The sequence below is a fragment of the Schistocerca gregaria genome, chromosome 4, assembly GCF_023897955.1.
Source record: "Schistocerca gregaria isolate iqSchGreg1 chromosome 4, iqSchGreg1.2, whole genome shotgun sequence".
NCBI classification, from domain to species: domain Eukaryota; kingdom Metazoa; phylum Arthropoda; class Insecta; order Orthoptera; family Acrididae; genus Schistocerca; species Schistocerca gregaria.
This window is the reverse complement of record NC_064923.1, coordinates 644,344,336-644,363,990: the sequence shown is the minus strand read 5'-3', so window position 1 is coordinate 644,363,990 and position 19,655 is coordinate 644,344,336. Positions and strand designations below refer to the sequence as shown.

Here is a 19,655-nt window from a genome sequence, read left to right as displayed (position 1 = left end):
CTCGACGACCTAATCCAGAGTATGCCAATCCGCTGCGCGGCCTGCACGTGTGCATGGCGATCATATCCCATATTGATGTCGGGGCACATGCGCAGGAAACAGTGGCGTTTTGTAGCACATGTGTTTCAGGACGGTTTTCTCAACTTATCACCAACAGCTTGGACTTACAGACCTGTGTCGTGTGTGTGCCCTATGTCCCTGTGCTATTAGCGCCAGTTTTGTGTAGTGCCACGATGCGTGGCACCACATTCTGTAGTTATGAGCATGAGTGTATATCAGCTTCCTCATCTTTATATCTATATCAACGTACTCATCTTTCATACTTCGGCAAACATATGGTGTTTCGGAGGATGGAATGTGTTTTAGAAATACTGAAGCTACTGAAACCGCCTTTGTTACAAAGGCGCAGAGTACTTAAGTGAAATTTTTACAAAGTGTTGAACTGAAGCCGTCTCACAAGGAAACATCACCAACTTGACCTCTTATTTTAAGGACAAAAAGCACACAGGCAAAATGTCAGCCTCGCAATCTATCCTGCGCGAAAATTTGGGACATATTTCTGATACTGCGCAATTACGACCTTCTGAAGGTACAGCTTTTAAACTTTCAGCTCACCGTTTATTTGTCACACGCTCCACTCCACTTCAGCCGCCTAATGATTCAAATGGCTCTGAGCACTATGCGACTTAACTTCTGAGGTCATCAGTCGCCTAGAACCTAGAACTAATTAAACCTAACTAACCTAAGGATATCACACACATCCATGCCCGAGACAGGATTCGTACCTGCGACCGTAGCAGCAGCGCGGTTCCGGACTGAAGCGCCTAGAACCGGTCAGCCACAGCTGCCGAGTCTAAACTACTAAGTAATTTGAGTACGTAATATCTCAAACTCACGCACATATGCGTTCAATATTGTTTTAACAATATTCTTGCATTGACATTTTGCATCTAAATATATGCCTCAAATTCAGAATGAATAAAGCTTAGCAATCGGAGAATTATTAAGAAATGAAGTAAATTATTTTCCTTTTACAATCCAGTCTTGGCCCTTACGTTGAAGAATGGCGCATCTCCTTCAAATGAACAACACTTTAACAGTGCCAGCTCAATGGACGAGGCATATTACCAATATGAAAGTAGTATTTCTCAAACCTCTTACTCGCCCCACTGCGATCTCGGGCATTGGGCGGCTGAGTGCGGCGGAGCGAGTGACAAACACACGTGCGTGCGAAAGTTAAAAAGCTGTACTATCGGAAGGTCGTAACTGCGCACTAACAGAATTACGGGCCACATTTCCACGCGGGTCGACTGCGGACGCTGATATCTTGCTAGTGTGCTTTTCTCTCCTTAAGATGTAAGGTCAAGCTGGTGATGTTTCCTTGTCAGTTCTCCCAGTTATGTTACGTCAGAGGGAAACGTAAGCGATTTCGTTAAATTTTTCAGCCTCAAGTATGTTTACAACCTCATTATATAGACAAATTTCGTCTTAAATTTAGGAACTTGAAGCTTCTGTATGAAAATAAGTTCTCACGAAAGAAGAAGAAGAAGGTTGTTTGCACATGATCGTTGATCGACCAATAAAGTCATCAGAAGATCAAAACAAAGTGCAAAACGATTTAGAAAAGATATCTGTATGGTGCAAAGCTAGCAATTGACCCTAAGTAACGAATAGAGAATTATTGTGTAGGTGGTTCGATGAACCCTCAGCCAGGCACTTAATGTGGTTTGCAGAGTATCCTGGAGGTGTAGAAGTGGAAGAAAAAAAGACTTCATATTCAAACACAAGCAACAAACGGAATATTGCTGCCTGAAGTCTTAGAATCTCACCATGACGATAAAATATTTTAACTACGATAGGTAGTTGTTTTATTGCGGTACAAAACCTACTGCGAACTGTGTTAAATGTCTCAAACTTTACAGTCCATTGCCAATCGTTGCACCACATCGATATCTTGTCGGGATTTGATTCTACATTCTTGTCGTTTCGACATGGTCAGATCATCAGGAAAACATTCATTATTAGAACCGTTATTGTTCTCTAACACCTTAACACTCGAATGTGGAACTAATCACGCAGAACGGGAAACATACATAGGCTAAGTTCCGTGGCTAGGATTTTATTACGCATCAGGATAATTTATTTTTTATTCCTTTCAGTCAACGGTCTTCTTACTAGTTTGATGCTGCCCGCCATGAATTTCGCTCTTGTGCCAATCTTTTCAATCCAGAGTAGCAATTGCAACAATTAATTGCTGGAGGTATTGCAGTCTCAATCTGTCTTCCTCGACAGTATCTACGCTCTATAGTGCCGTGGAAGATATTCCCTGATGTCTTAACAGCTGTCCTATCACCCTGTCCCTCCTTTTTCAGTGTTTACCACATACCCTTTCCTCGCCGATTCTACAGAGAACCTCCTCATTCCTTACCTTATCAGTCTGCAGCACCACAACTCAAGTGCTTCGAATCTCTTCCATTCCGGTTTCCCCATAGTGCATATTTCACCACCATACAGTGATGTGCTCCAAACAAACATTTCTTTCTCAATTAAGGCCTTTGTTTGATACCAGTACACTTCTCTTGGCAAGGAATGACCTTTTTTCCAGCGGTAGTCTTCTTTGTACGTCATTTCTCAATCCATCAGGGGTTATTTTGTTGCCTAGAAGCAGTATTCTTTGACTACATCTTCTTCCTGATCCCCATTTCTGATGTTAAATTTCTCGCTGCTCTAACTGCTGCACTTCTCATTACTCGATTTACTCTCGATTCTTATTCGGTACTCATTAGACTGTCCATTCCATTCAACATATCCTGTAATTCTTCTTCACTGAGTTGTTTCAAACTAAATGTTAGCACATTGCCCACGTACGTAACGCTGGTCTTGTTAAAAGAACACGTCTTGGGTTTCCTGGAGTAAATAAACTCACGAAAATTGTAGCTTCTAAGCTTTAATGGTATGATAAGGAGTTGGATCGGTTCGTACGTATATTCCTTATAGAATTTCATCCCTAAATCACATTTTTTAGCTACTTACAGTATAAATAATGGCGTCTGCTTGCAGATACGACATTACATGATCAGTCATGGTACTATTTCGTGTAAAAGTAGGCCTACACTTATTTGGAATAGCTCAGCACAAAGGAATGTGTGGCATAAAGACGTCGCGTCCCTCCAATGACGTATGATTCGCTTGACATTACTTCACTGACTACTGCGAAAACTCAGGGACAGGGCGTAGCACAGGAAGATCGAGTACCGTGTGCCTGCTTATCGCGGCGACGACAACCGATAACCGGATTCTGAGCGCTGTGGCTTCTTCGAACTGTATAAACGTAGGGACTACTTGACTAGCGTCGCATACCTTTTCCTAGAGGCTATTTTCTGGCAACTGTTCAGTTAATGTCGTTCTCGTACTTCCTGTATTTGAAACTATGCAACGTTCTAATCTTCTGTTACTGAGGGAAACTGAGGTGATAGAGATAAGTTTTAACTTTTTAATTTTCAAATTTACTTTTCCTGGAAAGATTAAAACCTTCAGTCTCACTTTTCCAGCTAAGTGGGCATTGTTCACGAAGTTTTTGTGAGTAATATTACACTGGACATAAAGTGTACACGTAATGAGAGTAGCAGCAGGTTTCATTTGCAAAATTTACTGCTGTTACTACTGTGTTTGCCACATGGCGAAGCCAAACGGTTATCCAGACGATCACAGTGCTTTGCAGCGCGAGCTCCTTAATTCCTGCATTTCTTGGAAATCCGAAACGTATCACTCTTCAAGCTTGCTGGATTAAAATATTGGTTTAAGAAGCTAATGGTCTCCGATGGCTCGTTACAGAATAATAATAGAGTTATGATTTATTCGTTTTGTTACCCAAATTATTTTTGTTTCTATGGAACTTGCAATGCGCGGTCGCAGTCTTCTTTTCTAAGATGGAAGGTGTTAATTACTCTTAGGCTCCGAGAGAGGATGTCCCAGAATGAATTTTCAGTAATCATTGTATGTAAGGGACGATAATCTGAAGCAAAAAATTTCATGTGGACATATGCCCTATCTCGAATGCATTCCGAGACAGAACACATTTAATGTATACTGTCATTTATTTTCAGTGTTCTTCAATACATTTTCAGGTTCGAAAAAATTGTAATATGCGTTTTACAAACTATCACTTGAAAACAAGGTTGCTTGCGTGACCATCATCCATAGCAAGCACAGAAATAATCGTTTCGTAAATAAAAAACGCCTTTTTTCTTGTTAAAGTGTGTTTTATTTGTTCCAGATTGGTTTTACCTTTTACTTTTAGACATCTTCAGTGAAATCTAGAATGATACAGCTTTGTTTTGAATTTTAAATTTTTAACGAAAATAAGTAATCACTTAGTTATATAAAAATAAAACGTGAATTGTTTTATAGTCTACAAGTAACGCATATCAAAAGATAACTGTATCAGTCAAGATTCCACTGAAGATGCCTCAGAGTATAAGGCGAAATGCGTCTGGAACAAATAAAGTACATTGCAGCTAGAAAAAGGCGTTTTTTATTTACAAAAAGAATATTAACTGAAAAATAGGTATTTTTAAGGAAGACGCCTCGTAGCATCATTGTATACTTCACATTATAGTTGTTCCTACACAGATTGTTGAACTATATGTTCAGAAGAATACCTGTTCGACGCAATGTGCTGAAAACTCTGGTCAACATCTGCTATGAAGAATTCGACGTATCAGGAAGCACCGACAGCATTCTTCGAAAGAATCAGGAGCACAGCCGTTGCAGAAGTCGCAAACATTCATCATATATGTGTATTCTTCATTAGAGCACATATACGGCAATTCAGTCAGCGGGTGTACAAAGTTAACCGATGCTTCTCTCTGATACTCTGTCAGTAATTGGAAATTTGTGGTACGGTCTTATGGGACCAAACTGCTGAGTTCATAGGTCCCTAAGCTTACACACTACTTAATCTAACTTAAAGCAACTTATGCTGAGGACGACACACACACCCATGCCCGAGGGAGAACCCGAACCTGCGACGGGGGCAGCAGCACGGACCGTGACAAGGCTACCCGCGCGACACTGTCAGTACCTTGCACAAGTTCACTCACAACACACCGTGGACGACTGTACGTTCAACGGACTAGTTTAATGTCAAAGAAATATTTCGATCAAAGAGGTAGTTTGGGCTCGAATGATAAATCAAAGAGATTGGGTCGGTAAGAGACATACGTGAGCCCCCACTAGCCCCAAAACAAATATACATTACATCTGTACTAACTCGGAAACCCTTCAACACAGGGCAGACGCTCATATGAAGTTTTTTGATTCAAATGAGAGCTCCTGTTATATCGTTGAATGTTGACTATTCCTTCAGGGAGACCCTACATACAGATGTAAAAGTACTGTGTTGTGACTGCCTTCATTGTGGGAACAGCTGTGCAGAACGTAGTTGCGGCGCTCTTCCATACTCTTCAGTGAACCCATACACGATGTGCATTTCGCCCATCTCTTCTTAAGTAAACCTAAACGTATCGCGGTTAACGCTCAACTACCACTTATCAGAAAAACTAACCTGAGACAGAGCCGATCTGTACAGAAGGCAACCTCAAGCAGAGCGATCATTAGTGTTGTCAACAGCCGGTGCTGTGACTGAACAGGACAAGTTTATTTCCGAAAAAGACACAAAGCGCGAGCCATCGACATTTGCATTGTCGTGCAGATATTTTCCGTGCAATACAGACACAAAGATAAATGGGAGAAAGCAATCAAACGAAATGCGATTATTACGTAAGCACCCACCGAAGAACAGGCCGCTTGATACCAAAATACCCTGAACCGCCTGCAAAATTTTGTCGGTAGTTCGGTTTCAATTATTTAGTGATATGTAGTGGTCCAATCACATTACCTTGCGGTGTGTCACACTCTAACTTTGCTTCTGACGTCGCCTCCGCTTTAAAATCGACATACTGAGTTCTGTTCGCTAGAACGTCTGTCCAGTAGTGTACCTTGATAATAAACGACATGCCATGAAAGATTATGCAACTATAAATTTTTAAAAATATTTATTTCAACAGTCTCGGCTGAAAATTGTCAGGGATGATAACTTTTCTCCATCACGTACTGGTCGTCTTCGAATCGATATTTAAAAAAAAAGATTAAACTTTTACCTATCAAAGTTTTATTGTCATTTATAGGTCTGAAGCCGATTATTAACAGATCTGATGTATATATTATTTGTAACAATTTGGAACTAAGTCTGTTAAAATAAATACATTGTCCAATCACATTAATGAGACCACCTGTCAAAAGCCTGAGCAACCGTCTTCTGCGTCGCGCGACTCAGTGAGGTTCTGGAGAGTGATGTGAAGCCACGCCGACTCCAGTGCTGTAGCCAGCTGAACTAGGTTTCTCGGTTGAGGGTCCATGCCGCGACAAGCCCAATCGAGATGTTACCACAGATTCTCCATTGTGTTTCAATCCGTGTGGGTTTGGTGGCCAGGGGAGTACGGTATACTCACACTGGTGCTCTTAGAACCACGCAAGTACACTGCGAGCTGTCTGACACGTTGCGTTGTCCTGCTGGTAGGTGCCATCGTGCCGATGGACATGGTACCAAGCACAGACGCACAGATGCACTGTGTCTACCAGAATAACGAGATCACCCAGGGAATGCCACAGAAACATTTCCCAGTCCATAACGCTCCCTCCTCCGTCCTGGACTCTCCCAGCGGTTTTTGCACGGTGTTTGATTCCAAACGTTTCACACGGTACACGCGAAAGGCCATCTGTCTGATGGAGCATAAAAAGTCACACTCAGTCACACTCCGGTGAACATCAGCATGGCTGTTACAACCAGGCGCCTGCTGCCAATGGCCATAGGCAACGCCGTTTGCCGAATGGTCATTGAGGAAACGTTTGTCGTCAACCCCTTGGTTCATCTGGGCGATCAGTTGATCAACAGATGCATATCTATTCGTTCGTACACATCTCCGCAGCCGCCGTTGACTTGTTTAACCTATGGCCCGCGGTGCACTACTTCGGCACCGGTTCTGGATACTGCCAGTTTGCTACGCACGATACACTTTAACCTCCGCGGCACGCGAACGGTTTACAGATTTAGCCGTTTCGGAAATGGTTCCACCTTTGACCGAAAACCAATCATCATGTTCTTTTGGAAGTCAGATAAATCGCTCCATTTCTGCAATACGGTAACGACTGCACTGTTATCTTCATCCCCCCGACACGTCATATGTACCCTCCGCTGCTAGTGCTGCCACCTACCGTCTGTAAGTGGTTGTTGACGGTGAAGTCAAACACAGGTTGTGGTCACAATAATATGGCTGGACCGTGTAGTTCTAATAGTACATCTGTTCGTATATTCGGTACGCTTCTGGTTGTTTACTAGGCGAAGGTGCGGTTTTGTATCGAATGCTTTGTAGAACAAACATGGAATCTACGTGCGCCCTGCTATGTACTGCCTTCTGGATCTCACATAAGGACAAAAGAAGCTGTATCTCACTTGATCGATGCTTGCGTAAACCATGTTAACTCTTACACAGGAGCCCACAAAAAGTCATCATATGTGAACACAGTCCACACTGATCAGCCAGAACATTATTACCACCTACCTAACAGCCGGTATGTCCACTTCTGGCAGGGATAATAGTGGCGACGCGTTTTAGCATGAAAGCAGTGAGGCCGTGGTAGGTCGCTGGAGGGAGTTGGCATCACACCTGGACACACAAGTCACCTAATTCCCGTAAATTCCGGAGACGGGCGATGAGCTCTGACGCCACAGTGAATCGCATCCCAGATATGTCAGATCAGATTCATATCTGGCGAGTTGGGGGGCCAACACATCAACTGGAACTCACCACTGTGTTCCTCGAACCACTCCATCATGCTCCTGGCTTTCGGACTTGGCGCATTATCTTGCTGAAACATGCCACCTGTTGGGAAACATCGCCACTGTGAAGGGGTGTAAGTGGTTTGCATCCTGTACACGACACTCCTTGGCTGCCATAGTGTCTTGCATGAGATCCATTGGACCCATGCATGCCCATGTGAATGTTCCTCCGAGGAAGTGGAGCCCCCTTCCGCTTGTCCCCGTTCTGTAGTACAAGTGCCAAGGAGCTGTTCCCCTTGAAGACGACGGATTCGCGCCCTCCCATCGGCATAATGAAGAAGGTATCAGGATTCATCAGACGATGCAACGCCCTGCCACTGCGCCAACGTCCAGTGCTGATGGTCACGTGCACATTTCAGTCGCAGCTGTCCATGTCGTAGTGTTAAAGTTGGCACATGCATGGGTCGTCGGATATGGAGGTCCGGTGTTAGGAGTGTTCGGACACAGCCCAGCATAAAAAACTGATCTTAGTTCCGCCACAGTTCGCCGCCTGTCCTGTTTTACCAGTCTACCCAGCCAACGATGTCTGTAAGTGAGGGGTGGTTGCTCAACCCACGACGTCTGGAAGTGGTTTTACACTGGTTTCGCCACATGTTGAAGACACTCACTCCTCGAACACCCGATAAGTCGTGCAGTTTCCGAAATGCTCGCGCCGAGCGTCCAGGCCATCACAGTCTGCCCTCGGTCAAACTCAGACACATCGCGCGCCGTCGTATCGGACAGCCCTGTCACTGATACTACATGCACCGTGCGTGTCTCTGACTTGCAGTCTTCCCTCTCCGAGTGACCCTGCTATCGCCTGGACGGGTTATATCGATAGTAGTTCAGTGGTCACTACGTTCTGTGTGATCAGTGTATGTTCCATCATTCTACAAGAATTTGACGTCAGTGACGTAGATATTTCCACTCTTTTTGTAGATTAAACTACGTGCTCCTATTTCCCGCCACGTGGCACGTACCGTTGTTCCAGAGAGCAGGGCGACACTAATCTCGAGTGATTTATGTACCATAAACAACGGAAGAAGAAACAGATTGCAGATTGCAATCTCACTCCTCCTGAAGGCATGCCCAGCGACTAAGGCACTGTGTCACTCGCCTAATGCTAAGAGACATATTAAGTCGCGCTGAACCACCAACTGCTGATGTCGAGTAATGCATTATACTCGTATATGTAACCACTTTCAGTCGTAACAGAACATGTACGAAAATACTAAAGCTCAGCGTTTGTGTTTAGAAATAATTGAAACCCTGACGTCCGAAATTAAAAAAAAGAAAGTTGATTTGTTACGATTGAAACTGATTGCACAACAGCCGTTGGTCGTTCAGTATGTCCTTGAATATGTACAAAACTACGAAGCATGTTGTGCTGAAACTACACTCCTGGAAATGGAAAAAAGAACACATTGACACCGGTGTGTCAGACCCACCATACTTGCTCCGGACACTGCGAGAGGGCTGAACAAGCAATGATCACACGCACGGCACAGCAGACACACCAGGAACCGCGGTGTTGACCGTCGAATGGCGCTAGCTGCGCAGCATTTGTGCACCGCCGCCGTCAGTGTCAGCCAGTTTGCCGTGGCATACGGAGCTCCATCGCAGTCTTTAACACTGGTAGCATGCCGCGACAGCGTGGACGTGAACCGTATGTGCAGATGACGGACTTGGAGCGAGGGCGTATAGTGGGCATGCGGGAGGCCGGGTGGACGTACCGCCGAATTGCTCAACACGTGGGGCGTGAGGTCTCCACAGTACATCGATGTTGTCGCCAGTGGTCGGCGGAAGGTGCACGTGCCCGTCGACCTGGGACCGGACCGCAGCGACGCACGGATGCACGCCAAGACCGTAGGATCCTACGCAGTGCCGTAGGGGACCGCACCGCCACTTCCCAGCTAATTAGGGACACTGTTGCTCCTGGGGTATCGGCGAGGACCATTCGCAACCGTCTCCATGAAGCTGGGCTACGGTCCCGCACACCGTTAGGCCGTCTTCCACTCTCGCCCCAACATCGTGCAGCCCGCCTCCAGTGGTGTCGCGACAGGCGTGAATGGAGGGACGAATGGAGACGTGTCGTCTTCAGCGATGAGAGTCGCTTCTGCCTTGGTGCCAATGATGGTCGTATGCGTGTTTGGCGCCGTGCAGGTGAGCGCCACAATCAGGACTGCATACGACCGAGGCACACAGGGCCAACACCCGGCATCATGGTGTGGGGAGCGATCTCCTACACTGGCCGTACACCTCTGGTGATCGTCGAGGGGACACTGAATAGTGCACGGTACATCCAAACCGTCATCGAACCCATCGTTCTACCATTCCTAGACCGGCAAGGGAACTAGCTGTTCCAACAGGACAATGCACGTCCGCATGTATCCCGTGCCACCCAACGTGCTCTAGAAGGTGTAAGTCAACTACCCTGGCCAGCAAGATCTCCGGATCTGTCCCCCATTGAGCATGTTTGGGACTGGATGAAGCGTTGTCTCACGCGGTCTGCACGTCCAGCACGAACGCTGGTCCAACTGAGGCGCCAGGTGGAAATGGCATGGCAAGCCGTTCCACAGGACTACATCCAGCATCTCTACGATCGTCTCCATGGGAGAATAGCAGCCTGCATTGCTGCGAAAGGTGGATATACACTGTACTAGTGCCGACATTGTGCATGCTCTGTTGCCTGTGTCTATGTGCCTGTGGTTCTGTCAGTGTGATCATGTGATGTATCTGGCCCCAGGAATGTGTCAATAAAGTTTCCCCTTCCTGGGACAATGAATTCACGGTGTTCTTATTTCAATTTCCAGGAGTGTATGTGCATGAAGGTGCTGAAAAGATGTGCATGGAAGTGGTGTTATTGTTATTACTATTGTTATTATTATTACTGCACTCCACCGAAATGTAATTTCTTCTGTCTACTGACGGATGCTGTAGGGAAGATGAGATATGGAACGATGATAAAGGAAACGGGTTAAATACGCACAGTGTAACTCACAAAGTAAATGAATATAGAAGCTTGAAGTGACCCATCTAACCTGTACGTCGCCGAATCGCCTCTCCGTGAAAGCCTAATGGCTAGAGATACCCTGGGTGACGAAGACCCTTGCGTCATGGAGCAGGTTATTTAGCATAACCCGTAAATGATAAGTCGGCAGGAATGAAAACCTTGGTGATAAATGCAGCAGGACGACTCACGTAGGACACGCGAGTACGGAATATTCCCGCGTTCTGACTATCGTAAGGACTCGGCTTTGTCGACCTAAACTCAAGTGTGTACAGGATAACGAGCTTGTGCTGTGCCGTTGGTTTGGAAGCATATATAAACACAGTTACCTGGTATTAAGCAATGGACGCCTCTATCCGTTGTTAATTGTTTCCAAAAGGTCAGTGGTTGCTGAATTTGGGCCTAAATACATTTCAGGCTCGATTCCTACTCATCTAAAGATTTCTCCCTTGTTCCTTACTTATGTGACATGCGCAAAAGATTGCGCTATGCAAGGACATTGTCGTATATGAACAGAGTGTACTGAATTACCTCACTAAAAATGGCTTTAATTTATTACGTATACGTCATACAAGAGAAATTGATGCAGAATGCAAACTAAGCAAAAAGAGGAAGAAAAGACGGGGGCATAGGGGTAACATGGTGGATGGAGGCTGGAGGAAGTTGAGCCTGTTGTTTCTAGGAACGTTCGAATAGTTGCAGATAACCTCTGGAGAAGAAAATGTCGCGTTGTCTCCACTATGACGTCATACTAGAATAAGTGATGACAGAATGTTAATGTGAACCGCGCTGTACGGATACTGGAAGTAGCGGCGTCCTTTTCGTATCCAACAGAATGCGCACAAATGCAACGAATTGTATTTCAAATTTTCATCAAAACTGAAAGTAATACACATAAAAATGAGGCACTCTAGAAATCGTGAATATGAAATAGCTTCCACGGATGGACGCGTCTTATGCCGCCTGTACACGAAATTTTCTGACCTTTTTCTGGAAATTTGCTCAGCCGTTTTGTTCAGTAACGCTATGAAGATGGTGTCTCAATGTAATATACTAGTACAAAGAAAAATGAAAATTATTACCAATTTTTTTGTGGCCAAAAAGCCACGCCTTACAGTATTCCGTTGTATCGCAAGGAGTTTGCTTCCTGTTTGGACTTGTGAACGCTTGTACAGCAAGTGTGCTCGCGCCGTTGGATCATTCAACGGAGAGCTCGTGTTTGTAAACAGCGACGCTCTGATTAGCCATGATGAGTGCCACGTGTTCCTCTTCTGTGTTATGCGTGCTGCAGTGACAGACTGCAAGCGGGCCCTTCACAAATGTCAGCAGCTGCGAATTGGTTTGTGTTACTTGTTTGCATTGTATCCCACACTAGAAGGAGTGGGGTTTTTTCCCACTTCGTACAGGACTTTGTGAATGACGTACAAATGTTATCGAGCGTTCTAGAAGCGAGAACAGTGTTTTAAAGTTTGTTTGAAATGTTGTAACTGTAGTTGCAGCATCAAAACTTGTACTCTATTAAGATACATGTGCAATTACAGGAACACACGTAAAATATTAATTATTTATTAGTTTATGCTGGATATGTGAACTTACTGAAGTTGTTGAAGACCTGCCATTTTCATCTTCTGTGTTATGCCTGCTACAGTGACAGTACAGTGACGTTAAAAATAAGGGATGTCTGTGCTGAAACGTTTTGTTATCGAATTTGTTATGAGGAACAAAGGCTATTCTTTTACCACTTCTGGTTTATTCAGCAGTATTTATTGTTTTAATTTATCGATTTCGAACCAACCACCGCTTCATATATATATGATGTGGTATATCTTACCGATCACAGTGCTGTAATTCCTGAAGATGAAGCCGGAGTTGCTTCGAAATAGATAGCAAATAAAAAAATAAATAAAAAATATACACAGCTAACTGGAGGAAAAGTGATGAGAGAATAGGCCTTATTCTTAACAACAAAGGTAGTTTCTTTATCAAGACATTGTGAAAAGTAAATACAGCCATTTTTTAATTAAAAATCTCTTGTATTGCTCTCGTGTACTATCTTGCAAGGGTATTTTTCCAACACGAGCTACAAGGTGTAGTTTTTTAGTTGAGACATGCTTGTTATCAATTTGGAACTCCTGCCACTGAAGCGTATAAAATGTGTGAAATTTCTTACAGGAAGTAAACTATTTATTTGATTTGTATTATTAGTTATGAGCGTAATAAGGCAGGCTGTACTGGATCTTATATGGTAGTGAAGAAAGTTGGTGATTGACCCTTTGAGAACCAGTGATTTCTGCCTTTAACCACCGTTTTATTATTATTATTATTGTTATTATTATTGCTTTGAAGTACCAGTGCCTTTCGCATGAAGCCATCGATGCTATTGCAAGGCAGATACATCTAGTGATACACTCGAGTGCTTCTACAAATGCACTGCATTGTGGCAGTCACAGCGTTGAAAGCAACAGTCGGCGAGGAGATGGTGCTATGTGATTGTAGGACATTCTGATATGCGGTTTGTTTTATAGCGATCATATTGAAGATATCGTTGGGGTTCTTGTAAAATAAATTTAAGTTTGTAATACTTGTATTTATTAGTGCTCTGGAAACGAAACCACTGGAACAGTATGTACTATGAAATATTTTATTTATTAAATTTTACGCCCATTTTTGTTTGTTACGTAGGACTATATTTTAGTTATTATAAGTTAATGGAAATTTCGAGATGTAGGATTGTGTCTAGGGAAAATGAGAAATTACAACTAAATGTATCACATGAAATGATGGGTGGTTGAGTACTGCATGTCCCAGTGGTTCCAAAGTGAAACTACCTCCTTAAAACAACTGAACGTTTACTTTTGCCAATTTCTTCTTGTTTGTGTTACTTAATATACTGCAATCGAGGTAACTTTTTAATACATTTTGAAATCATATTTCAAAGTTAAACCACTTCCTTAAGACAACTGATACTTTATCTTTTACCAAATTCTTCTTGTATTCATTGCATACTATGATAATACAGGTTAGTTCCTGAAAAATTTTTAAATTGTGTTCAAAAGTGAGACCACCTCATCAGAATAACTGATTCTTTACTTTAGGCAAATTTCTTCTTATTCGTATATTATTATGATGATGATTAAGCTCAATTTTGGGAACAATTTTAAAATTACCTTTCTTTTTTAGTATTTTTGGAACTCAAAGGGTTATGAGGCGTTTGTAATACAACAGAATAACATCAACCTCTGATCATTATTGATGTCTTCACGTCAGTTAATAGTTTCACTTTGTATTAAATTATTTTGAAAAATAATTATGACTTTGTCGTTGATAAGATTTTCTTCAACGATATCGTTTCTAATTAAATAAGCGGAGAGTTTCATTTCCGAGGAATCATGAGAGTCACAGTTTCTGCTACGATTTTTATTGTGTTTTTTGTTAAACAATTGTCATTGTCCAATTCCAATGATTGAATTAGTGTTTTCATTTCCGAAAAGAAACTTATAAACTCTGTCTTCACATTGCAATGGTTGAACTATCTGCTTTTATGATGGTGCGACTGTGAAAAATGTCGAATTTTGTTACTGAGGAATGATTGACTGTTTTCTAACGTACCAGGCCTGTTATAATTCCACAAACAATATTTGCTTTACAAGGTCAGCCACTGAAGAAACCGACGCTTATAACGAAGAAATGCTTACGGAAATTCGTTATGAAACGAATCGAGGATATTATTTTTGATTAATTTTAGTTGATGTAATTCTTCATGCTTTCCCGGCGATCTGTTGACATCTTGGATATTCGGGAATTCAGCCGGATGTTCGCGTCGTTCTCGCACGATATTTCAACAGCGTGCCTCGCTGTCTTCTTCAGGTGCTACCTGAGACTGGTCCTTGGGTAGATCGAGTCCAGTATTTATGCCTGGGAGGAGCTGGGCGTTCCCTAATCGGTCCGCGCCGAGTCGAGTGTTTCATCTGTGGTCCGCGCCCGCCAGACTCGGCTTCAACGGACCCCTCCAGTCGCGGATGTTCCGACTGCCGTCGGCGCTGGTTTTGGCCGTCCTCAACGGTTGTGGTTGTCATTTGAGGTGTGTCAGACCCGATCTGAGATGTTAGGTACTCTATCTCATGACTGTTACTACGGTTTCCACTTCTGTTACGTGCTGGGCGCTCCCTAATAGGTCCGCGCCGCGTCGTGTGAACCATCTGAGGTCCGCGCCCGCCAGACGCGGCTACATTGTCCCTCTCTGGTCGCCGGTGTTCCCTCCGCCGTCCGCGCCCGGCCTGGCCGTCTTCTGAAGTCGAGTTCATGACCTGGGATGTGTCAGATCTGGTCTCTAATGTCCAACACCTTGTCTCACGGCTGTTCCCTCGGTCTCCACTTATATTTCTGGCTGAATCCTGGAGTGTCCTGCGTTGAGTTTTCACAAGCTCAAGCGCAGGATTCCAGGCAGTGCTGATTTGGTATGCCGAGTCACGGTTGATTAGATTGTCTGTGACCTTAATCTCAATTGCTTCTTTAATGACACTGTCCCAAAATCTTGAGGTCTGTGTCACAATCTTGGTGTCATTGTAATCCATTGAATGACCAAGTTCCAGACAGTGCTCTGCTATGGCTGATTTAGTTGCCTGCCTGAGTCTGGTATGTCTCTGGTGTTCTTTACACCTAATGTCCACAGTTCTGTTGGTCTGGCCAAAGTATGACATCCCACACTGGCATGGCATGTTGTAAATACCTGGCTTGCGTAGCCCCAGGTCATCTTTTACAGTCCCCAGCATAACCCCAATTTTTGTGGGTGGGCAAAATATGCTCTTGATGTTTGGAAAGGTGAGTTTCTGTTTCGCCTGCGTTAATTCTAGTATCCGCCAATTTGAGCTCCTCACTGACATGATGCTAAACACTGTGACATTTGAAGAAGTTATTGAATTAGGAAATTAAAGATGTAGTCAGCAGCTGGCTAAATAGAAACATTTTTGACAAACCAGTTGTGCGTTTTTAATATATTTCTGCGGTACATAATACGGCCTATGAAAACTACGCGTGATATAATTGCGTAATATCGATGTGAACAAATGTCGCACATGGTCAACCGATAGACTGAAACCAGAAACAGGTGTTCGGCGTCGCTCTGCAATTACATACATATGCACAACGATCTTTGCACTTGTTAATTGTGGAGAGAAGAGAACGCGACTAATTTATTACATAAGGAGTCCCTTCTTACATGGAGACCGATAATATTTCATAAACAGCTCGAAACATGAAAAAAAAGAAACAGATTTTCGGTAAACCATTGTACGCGTAATGAATGAGAGGGGAAGGGGTATTTTGATGTATGATTAAAATTCTATATCCGCCTACTTATTGGAGAAACTGCAGCTTAAATTAAATTTTAGCTCGTGATAAGCGAAGCACGGGGAGATAACACAGATATATACGTAGTAAAACATTTCACAAAGGTAGTGAAGAAATATTTTAAATTTGATGTGACAATGCTTCAGCTTCATCAATAAGCAAACATTGTGCAAATGTGTGTGCCGGCAAACATTGATCATAGATTCAGCATATTTTCTTGTCTTGTTCGTAAGACTGTCAACGTCATACGAACTGTCGAGTGCTATTCAAGAAAGTACGTAATTTTATACACAAAAGCAAGTAATTTCCAAGAAGCTTTGCTTATCGAACGTGAGGGCTCCGAGCGATATATATCAAACTATGAAATACATCGAACGCACGGCTGTTACGGCGGGAGATATGGAAAGTTCTTAGTGCGCTGCCACGGAACATCGTGTAACGTTCAGCGTTCTGAATAGGAATGAGCGAAGTCGTTGAAGTCTCCATTCCCTATAATCTTACGTAGCGAAACTTAATTCCTCGATTATGTAGTGTGCAATCTTGTATGGCTTTCTGTTGGGACTATGGATCGCTGCCAAAAGACAGTTTCAGGAATTGTGCGAACTGTCATGGAGATAGATGTGTGATACTTCGTAAGGAAGGCGCCGATGTTGATTTCCCATTTCAGTATTACTGCACGCATTGTCAGAAAAGGACACCAATAAGGAAAGACGTGTGGTTGGACAACTATAAGTTGACCGTTGAAAAGAACGTTATTTTAGTCTCATGTTGGGTAAGGGATTATACCCCATAAGCGAGCGCTACAGAAACTGAGCTATCGATAACTACAGTTTGTGACTTCTACGGGTTCTTTCGAGAAGTCGGGAACACAAGAATGGACGAACACTAAAAAAGAAATTTAACACATACAGATCTTCGGAGATACAGAAAGGGAATCCAGGAAGTGCTTCATAGTTCGAGTATACTCAAGGGGCAAGAAAACTTTAGTGTCTGTTAGAAAGTAATTCATCTTACCAGGGACCAAAGTTATAACAGACGGCTCTGAATCCTGCAATTCCTTGAGGAAAGGAGAATTTCAACATGAATTTGTAAACCCTTCTCTTAAATTTGTCTTTTATGGTTATCCATCAGCTCGCACACAGAATACAGAGTGCTTGTGGAAGTCTGTCAAATCGTCGATTGAAATAAAGGGCCGACCGGGAGACATGGGTGAACTGTACCAATTTCATACCTGTACGTCCACAATTTGGGAAAATTCAGCCTTCTGAAATCCTCCCATTATTCTTCAGAGAAATATCTAGAATGTACCAGGGTTTCGGGAAACGAGGATAGCTTCCGGCGGCATACACAACTCGTAGAATAGTTCTTGAAGAAGACCCGGCTGTCGAGTAAAGTAAGTGAAATTACTACTCATCTTTGTAATTAATGTTTGTAAACGTTCCTCTTTTGTCGTCGGTATAGTCACCACAGTAAACAGTATCCATATTTGCCGCCACGAGAATAGCTCGTTCGATACATATCATCTGCATACCTCGCGTTCGATAGGCAATGCCTCTTGGAAATTACCCAAAAGCAAATGGAATTTTTCATTTTGTGATTCTTCATAAACTTTGTTTCTTTGTTTTAAACTGTTTGAAATTTCACGTTATGTGGACTCACTACATTCTGAGGTTTCTTAATGAGTCAGTATACAGGGTGTTACAAAAAGGTACGGCCATACTTTCAGGAAACATTCCTCACCCACAAAGAAAGAAAATTTGTTATGTGGACATGTGTCTGGAAACGCTTACTTTCCATGTTAGAGCTCATTTCATTACTTCTCTTCAAATTTAATTAATCATGGAATGGAAACACACAGCAACAGAACGTACCAGCGTGACTTCAAACACTTTGTTACAGGAAATGTTCAAAATGTCCTCCGTTGGCGAGGATACATGCATCCACCCTCTGTCACATGGAATCGCTGATGCGCTGATGCAGCCCTGGAGAATGGCGTATTGTATCACAGCCGTCCACAATACGAGCACGAAGAGTCTCTACATTTGGTACCGGGATTGCGTAGACAAGAGCTTTCAAATGCCCCCATAAATGAAAGTCAAGAGGGTTGAGGTGGGAGGCCATGGAATTGGTCCGCCTCTACCAATCCATCGGTCACCGAATCTGTTGTTGAGAAGCGTACGAACACTTCGACTGAAATGTGCAGGTGCTCCATCGTGCATGAACCACATGTTGTGTCGTACTTCTAAAGGCACATTTTCTAGCAGCACAGGTAGAGTATCCCGTATGAAATCATGGCTCTGAGCACTATGGGACTTTACATCTATGGTTATCAGTCCCCTAGAACTACTTAAACCTAACTAACCGAAGGACAGCACACAACACCCAGTCATCACGAGGCAGAGAAAATCCCTGACCCCGCCGGGAATCGAACACGAGAACCCGGGCGTGGGAAACGAGAACGCTACCGCACGACCACGAGCTGCGGACATGAAATCATGATAACGTGTTCCACTGAGCGCAGGTGGAAGAACATGGGGCCCAATCAAGACATCACCAACCATGCCTGCCCAAACGTTCACAGAAAATCTGTGTTGATGACGTGATTGCACAATTGCGTGCGGATTCTCGTCAGCCCTCTCATGTTGATTGTGAAAATTTACAACTTGATCACGTTGAAAAGAAGCCTCATCCGTAAAGAGAACATTTGCACTGAAATGAGGGTTGACACATTGTTGGATGAACGATTCTCAGAAGTGTACCCGTGGATGCCAATCAGCTGCCGACAGTGCCTGCACACGCTGTACATGGTACAGAAACAACTGGTTCTCCCGTAGCACTCTCCATACAGTGACGTGGCCAACGTTACCTTGTATAGCAGCAACTTCTCTGACGCTGACATTAGGGTTATCGTCAACTGCACGAAGAACTGCCTCGTCCATTGGATGTGTCCTCGTCGTTCTAGGTCTTCCGCAGTCGCGAGTCATAGGCTGGAATATTCCGTGCTCCTTAAGACGCCGATCAATTGCTTCGAACGTCTTCCTGTCGGGACACCTTCGTTCTGGAAATCTGTCTCGATACAAACGTACCGCGCCACGGCTATTGCCCCGTGCTAATCCATACATCAAATGGGCATCTGCCAACTCCGCATTTGTAAACATTGCACTGACTGCAAAACCACGTTCGTGATGAACACTAACCTGTTGATGCTACGTACTGATGTGCTTGATTCTAGTACTGTAGAACAATGAGTCGCATGTCAACACAAGCACCGAAGTCAACATTACCTTCCTTCAATTGGGCCAACTGGCGGTAAATCGAGGAAGTACAGTACATACTGACGAAACTAAAATGAGCTCTAACATGGAAATTAAGCGTTTCCGGACACATGTCCATATAACATGTTTGCTTTATTTGTGT

General features: G+C 43.6%; 1 protein-coding gene across 2 annotated transcripts in view; it reads right to left on the bottom strand.

Moving 5' to 3' along the window:
* Positions 1–19,655, bottom strand: part of LOC126365982 (protein TANC2) — a 634,979-nt gene that overhangs the window by 614,852 nt on the left and 472 nt on the right. The gene's annotated exons all lie outside the window — the stretch shown is intronic.